This window comes from Triticum aestivum, chromosome 3D (assembly GCF_018294505.1).
Source record: "Triticum aestivum cultivar Chinese Spring chromosome 3D, IWGSC CS RefSeq v2.1, whole genome shotgun sequence".
In the NCBI taxonomy this organism is placed as follows: Eukaryota; Viridiplantae; Streptophyta; class Magnoliopsida; order Poales; family Poaceae; genus Triticum; species Triticum aestivum.
The window spans coordinates 197708055-197714853 of record NC_057802.1 but is presented as its reverse complement, the minus strand read 5'-3'; the positions used below and the strand labels follow the sequence as shown (position 1 = coordinate 197714853).

At 43.6% G+C, this 6799-nt stretch overlaps 1 long non-coding RNA gene across 1 annotated transcript; it reads right to left on the bottom strand.

Moving 5' to 3' along the window:
• Nucleotides 1-1354: 1354 nt before the first annotated feature.
• On the bottom strand, nucleotides 1355-4182 carry LOC123074473 (uncharacterized). The gene is made up of 4 exons (XR_006435973.1): nucleotides 4025-4182; nucleotides 3780-3891; nucleotides 1828-3695; nucleotides 1355-1562 (listed from the first exon to the last, which is right to left on the bottom strand). It is a non-coding gene; the product is annotated as an uncharacterized lncRNA (long non-coding RNA).
• Nucleotides 4183-6799: the final 2617 nt, after the last annotated feature.

Sequence of the window (6799 nt, the reverse complement as noted above, 5' to 3'; positions counted from 1 at the left end):
CCACTTCCACCTGGCCACAAGGCCTTGCAAGCATTTCGCCGGGTTTATCAACAGCCTCGACTACAGTTTCGCTATGGTGAACACTACCAATGATCTAAAAGCGCTCGAGGTTTCAGGCTTGCCCTGCCGGAATCTTGTTCACATCCATGACCACTACAAGGTCAGGGGCAACACCAAGAACAATCAGAACTCCTTGGTTGACCTCGCCTCGGCCATCACCGACCCCTACTACATGAATATGAAGGATGAGTGCAAGAAGGACAGGATCGCCTGGCACAATGCTTGGGAGCAGAGACTGGATGAAGAACACGTCAAGTACGCGGCCATGGACGTGTACACAAGCTACGAGATGTACAGGTGGATCGTTGACATGAGGAAGTGCCTTCGTCCTGCCCCAGACGAGGGATCAAGGCACAGAGCAGTGGCGGTAGCGTCACAAGAAGTAGATGATTAGGTTTCTCCTAGTTTAGAATGCATGTAATTGTTTATTGAGGTGTGTGCGAATGATTTGTATAGTCACTTATGTAATTGGATGTTTATTTTGGTTATATATGTTGTACTTCTGTAGACAGAGCAAGTCACATCGCAGACGGAGTAAACTAGGGAGCCCGTCGGTGATGAATTTATCAATCGCTGACAATTGTATACTAGCAAGTGTTTGCCCGCAACACAAATAGCTTATTAGCAGTCCAAGTTATTATCGGTGTTCGCATGCATTTCTGATTATGGGCATGTTTGCCGCGTATCACACACATCTTGTTCTTTTGAACCGTTTCTATTGTCTTTGCTCATCGCAAACAGTTCACCAGAGTGAACTGTATGCCCTCTATCGGACATACCTTGATCTGCCTGATTGTTTCTGTTGTGTTGCCTAATCACAAACAGCTTATCTGAGTAAATTGTATGCCGTATATCGCACACACACTACAACAAGAACCCCCCTTCAACAACGCATCGATGCGTTGTCGTATGTCCATATAATCATTGCTAAGGTATACACCAACGGATTATTATGTGTTGCCGTTGGTGGCGTTGCAAGGGTCTACAACAACATATATACATGCGTTGGTAAACGATGTGAATAAGCGTTGCCAGGTAGCTACATATAAAGTTAGAGCCTAACAACGCTTCATATGCGTTGATGACTACCCTGAACAAAATGATTTTCAAATGGGCATAAATGGTCATTGCAATGCTAGAAGCATTCCTTCATAGCATGAAAATTAATGGTACTTCATATATTGCCATCTAGAGTTACCATGTCAATGCTGATAAAGACATATAAGAACCACAATATAATAAGCAAAAAAAGTCTCATTTATTAATTTGACTGTTGCATTACAAAGAACGCGATCCAAAGATTACAAGATGTGAACTATCTAGTAGCAGCGGCCTAATTCTCGTCCTTGCAATTAACATCTCAGCCATTGTAAAAACATAATGTTTGAAGCATTGATCTTGCAAAAAAAATCTAAAACATCATGTGGAACTATCTAGTAGTAGCTTCATTCTCGACCTTGCAATCCACACCCGAGCCATGCATATTAGTTTATCTTCGCAATCTGCAACAGCAAAGAAATGAGATAAGTAACATACATTAGAGAAAATCAGATTAATAGAAAAGTAAAATTTGGAGGAGCAACGTACAGAGAAGGTCATGCGATAATCAATTCCACTACATCTATTGAGCGGCATGTTCTAAGCCATCAGCATTTTTCCACCTTGTATAGTGAATTAGTGTCTTGATACAATGTAATTTGTGGTTTTTTTAATCAAAAGTCAGTAGGGAAGGTCATACAAACACATAAAGGCTCACAAGTTACTTACCTTACATCTGTTGTCCAACCGAGGCTGCCACCCTCAAACCCAGCACCATATAACCAATGAAGAATGAGGTGGTAAGCCAAAGGAAGAGTTAGGCGAAGAATAAAAACAAAAAAAAAAGGTTAGCTAGTTTACTGAATTTACAACAGAGAATATAGCTGGCCCTAGATCACCCTTGGCTCTATGTAGCAGAAGGGAATAATCTCACTTAAATATAGTTTTCCAGGAATCAAATGATGGGTCAATATTCCAAAATATCTTGTGATTTCTTTCCTTCCAGATGATCTAGGTTGCAGTTATGAAGACTAGATGCATTGTGTGATTATTGCAAAAAGAAAAACAAACATAAAACTTCATAGATAGCTTGATGTCACATCGTTAACCTATTAAAATATATAGCTATGTTGTATGCTGAGTTGCAAACATAAGACATTAAGGAGAAAATAATTGATATTCCAAAATTTAGGAATTAAAGATGCACTGGCTCTTATCCATTTTTAGAGGCATTATATGCTCGAAAACAATAGAAAAGAAGGCATGACTGATGTATAATTTCTACATTTAGCGGTAGTAATAGGAAGATATGCCAAAAAAAAAGCAGATTTAAAATGCTTTGTGAAACTGAATGGGCAGTATGTGCAAGCATTATGTTATTAGTTTGTCATAAGTTTCAGTTACAGTATAGTATGGTACTCCCGTAAGTGTTCTCTTGTACAAATAAGGTGGGAAAAAAAGATGAAGGCATATGGTAGATAATAAAAATATTTAGGATTGCTATTAATAATCCAATTTAGTATATATACATTTTGTAATTAACCTGCAGATTCATAGTACGGATTGGTAAATTTTGTAATTAACCTGCATATTCATATATAATATGGATTGGTAACTTAGAAGTCCACGAATCATTATTTCAAATGTATATATACTGAAATAAAATATGTCTAGACAAGTCGTCGCCTCAGATAATACCCTGGGTGGACCAGAGAAGTAAATTTTAAGTTCTGCTGTTACAATCATGCAGTAGCTGGGCTGCCAGTCATCAGAAGATCATTACTCGAACAAAGGTCTCTAGCCTAAAATGGTTTTTCTGAATATGAACCTTCTAAGTTAATCCGGATACTGTGAATTTGATGCAAGTTCGTACTGCCAATATATATGACAAGCAAATAAATTTTCTCCAGGGAGATGGTTCAGTATTTCAAGTATAAGATTATGGTCCTAAGTGGCAAGCAACTTTTTCAATAGTAGTCCGTGTTGTTTCAAAGAGAAAAATTAGAGACTGCAATGTTGAAGATTGTGTAATCAGTTTCTAGTATATTTCTAAATAAGATGGGCGATGTAAGAAAGAATATCCTCGTACTTGCCTAGGTATCTAACTGTTCCTCCTTGGTCTAGTATCCATGTAACTTCTAACTTCTGCATCTTCAGTCTAGTGTAGGAATATGACTAAGTTCCCCTTAAAAAATATACATAAATCAACAGAAATGCAAAAAACACAAACCACAAAACAGAGGAAGACGAGCAGCAAAATGCCCCATGGCTGTCCCTGAACTTGATGGTGCCGTCGCGGAGCATCCCGGGGCCGACGACGAATGACAGCATAGTGCACACGTTCTTCCACTCAAACGCTCTGCTGCTGCACGAGTAGCACTGGTACACGAATGTTGGCCCCCCACCGTGTCCCCCACCGTAGACCCCTCTACGTGCTCCGGCAAGCTCACCACCACCCTGCACGCAGCACCACCCAAATTCACAGAGTGTGTGTTCGTTACATCTTATACATTTGCCTTTGTCCCCGGCCGCCTTCACGTACTAATCAGCGGCAAAATCCGAGAAACTTAACCACAGGCCTCGTGTCCTAGAAGATCCTATGAAATCGAAAGTGATTCAGGAACAAAGTTAGTAGCAGGTACTACACGTTTGTACTTCTGAATCCTTCGATGTATACGTACCTTGCCTTGCGAGAAGATGATGTCGGTGTGGCAGGGATTGGTGCAGATGACCTTCATGCGGATCTCATAGGCTTTTGCAGTCCATCGAGGATCCATCAACCCTGCCCCTGCACTGTTGACACATCATCCAAATTCCAATCCAGCGAGGGTCAACCAGATGGATTAGTATTGGTGAGAATGATGATTGACACTAGATAGATCAGAAAAGGGGCAGCGCAACAAAATAGGGAAGTAGAGATGCAGACCTAGGCGGAGATTTGGAATGGAAGGCGCCGCCACCGATTATGGATTAAGAGATTCTTCTAGGGCTTCTCGCGGCAGAAAAGTTGGGAAGTTGCTGTTACGGGCGGGAGAAGATGAGTGATCTACGAAGACTTTTTTTTTTGAACATCATCTACGGAGACTCTTCTCAAGACGTGCGAGAGGTCAAATAAAAAAACATGGGAGAGATGGGATACGTGGGGCTACTTGCAACACATCTGATTTTTCGTTGGAAACCATCCGTTGTTATAGGGGGTTGTTGTTGTGACACCCTCATATGGCTGACCATTTTTGTTGTTATGCTCATCGCAAATAGTTTGTATGGACCAACCGTATGCCACATATCGCACACGCAACGCTGATCTGAATCGTGTTTGATGTCGGCGCCATTGGAAACAGTTCGTATCATTTTTGACAGCTTTCTTACACCATCGTTTGTGATTAATGCATCGCACACAATTTCGTCGAATGGTCTCTGATTGTAGTGTCACGTTTGGACCATCCTGCAGTAGTGTCTCTTTCAACGGTGAGAACCACTCTAACCACGCGGTTGGTAGCTGCAGGTACGCCATGTTCCATTCTTCTTTAGGACGACGACTGGATTCACTACACATTCCGAGTGTTGGTCATGTGACTGGTTGTATGGCAAGGATGCGATGACGCCACTGTGGAAACTCGGCTCTCAGTCCCTCCTGGCACCCGACTGTGTGAAGCAAGCTGATCTCGAGACTGTGAGATGAGCTCATTCTATGCAATTACCGCCTTCAGGAAGGTGGACAATTGTCGTATGCCGTCTACGACAACCCCAGCTCCAGGCTGCTGGATGGCATCAGTCAGCCTGGTCGCTGCCCAGACATTGTCAATTGGGATGCGAAGGACCCAGAGATCGCTGGGGCCTCTGACTGCAAAATTGTTGTTTAGGTCGCATCCCCGTTGGACGACTGAAGGATCATGACGCCACGACCGACTCGTTGATGGGGAACGAAGCATGAAAATCAAAAAAATCCCGACGAAACACCCAAGATCTAATCTAGGAGATGCATAGCAACGAGAGGGGAGTTTGTCTACATGCCCTTGTAGACCGAAAGTGGAAGTTTATATAACGCGGTTGATGTAGTCGTACTCTTCGTGGTCCAATCACGATCCAATCCAATCTAGCGCCAAACGGACGACACCTCCGCGTTCGGCACACGTGCGGCTCGATGATGTCTCCTCCTTCTTGATCCAGCAAGCAAGAGAGGAGAAGTAGATGGGATCTCAACCAGCACGACGGCTTGGTGGAGATGGTGGTGGTGCAATGCCGACAGGGCTTCGCCAAATGCCGGAACCAATATGAGGAGAAAACGGAGTTTTTGGAGAGGTAGGGCTGTCGCCGTGGCATGGGATTTGGTGTGTCCATCCCCTCCCTCTCCACCACTATTTATAGGAGGCAAGGGGAAGGGCTGGGGCGCAGCCTTGGCCCCTCCTCCAAGGGAGGGGGCGCCGGCCTAGGGAGGAGTCCTCCATCCCCAAGGCACCTAGGGGGGGTGCCTTCCACCCTTAGGACTCTACCCCCTCTCCATGTTCTAGGTGCATGGGGCTCTTTGGGCTGGTGCCCCTGGCCCATGTAGGCCAGGGCTCACCCCTACAGCCCATGTGGGCCCTCAGCGCAGGTGGACCCACCCCCCGGGATGGACCCCCGGACCCCTTTCGACACTCCCGGTACAATACTGATAATGACCAAAACTTTTCCGGCGACCAAAACAGGACTTCCTATATATGAATCTTTACCTCCAGACCATTCCGGAGCTCCTCGTGATGTCCGGGTATCTCATCCAGGACTCCGAACAACATTCGATTACCAATGCACATATTTGAACGTTAAGCATGCGGACCCTACAGGTTCGAGAATCATGTATACATGGCCGAGACACCTCTCCGGTCAATAACCAATAGTGGGATCTATATGCCCATATTGGTTCCTACATATTCCATGGAAATATTTATCTGTTGAACCACGATGTCAAGGATTTGGTCAATCCCGTATGCAATTCCCTTTGTCTGGCGATATGTTACTTGCCCGAGATTCGATCGTCGGTATCTCCTTACCTAGTTCAATCTCGTTACCGACAAGTCTTTTACTCATTCCATATTACAAGATCCCATGACTAAACTCATTAGTCACATTAAGCTTCTTATGATGTTGTATTACCGAGAGGGCCCAGAGACATCTCTCTGTCACACTGAGTGACAAATCCTAGTCTCAATCCATGCAACCCAGCAGACACCTTCGGAGATACCTATAGAGCACCTTTATGATCACCCAGTTACGAAGTGAAGTTTGATAGCACACAAGGCATTCCTCCAATATCCGGGAGTGGCATGATCTCATGGTCAAAGGAACTGATACTTGACATGAAGAAAGTTATTACAAATAAACTAAGCGATGCGACCTGTTGCTAAGCTTACGGTTGGGTCTTTCCCATCACATCATTCTCCTAATGATGTGATCCCGTTATCAAATGACAACTCATGTCTATGTTTAGGAAACCATAACCATCTTTGATCAACGAGCTAGTCTAGTAGAGGCTTACTAGGGACACAGTGTAGTTTATGTATTGACACATGTATTTAAGTTTTCGATCAATACAATTCTAGCATGAATAATAAATATTTATCATGAACGGGAGATATGATAATAACCATTTTATTATTGCCTCTAGGGAATATTTCCAACACTCTCCCACTTGCACTAGAGTCAATAATCTAGTTACATAGTA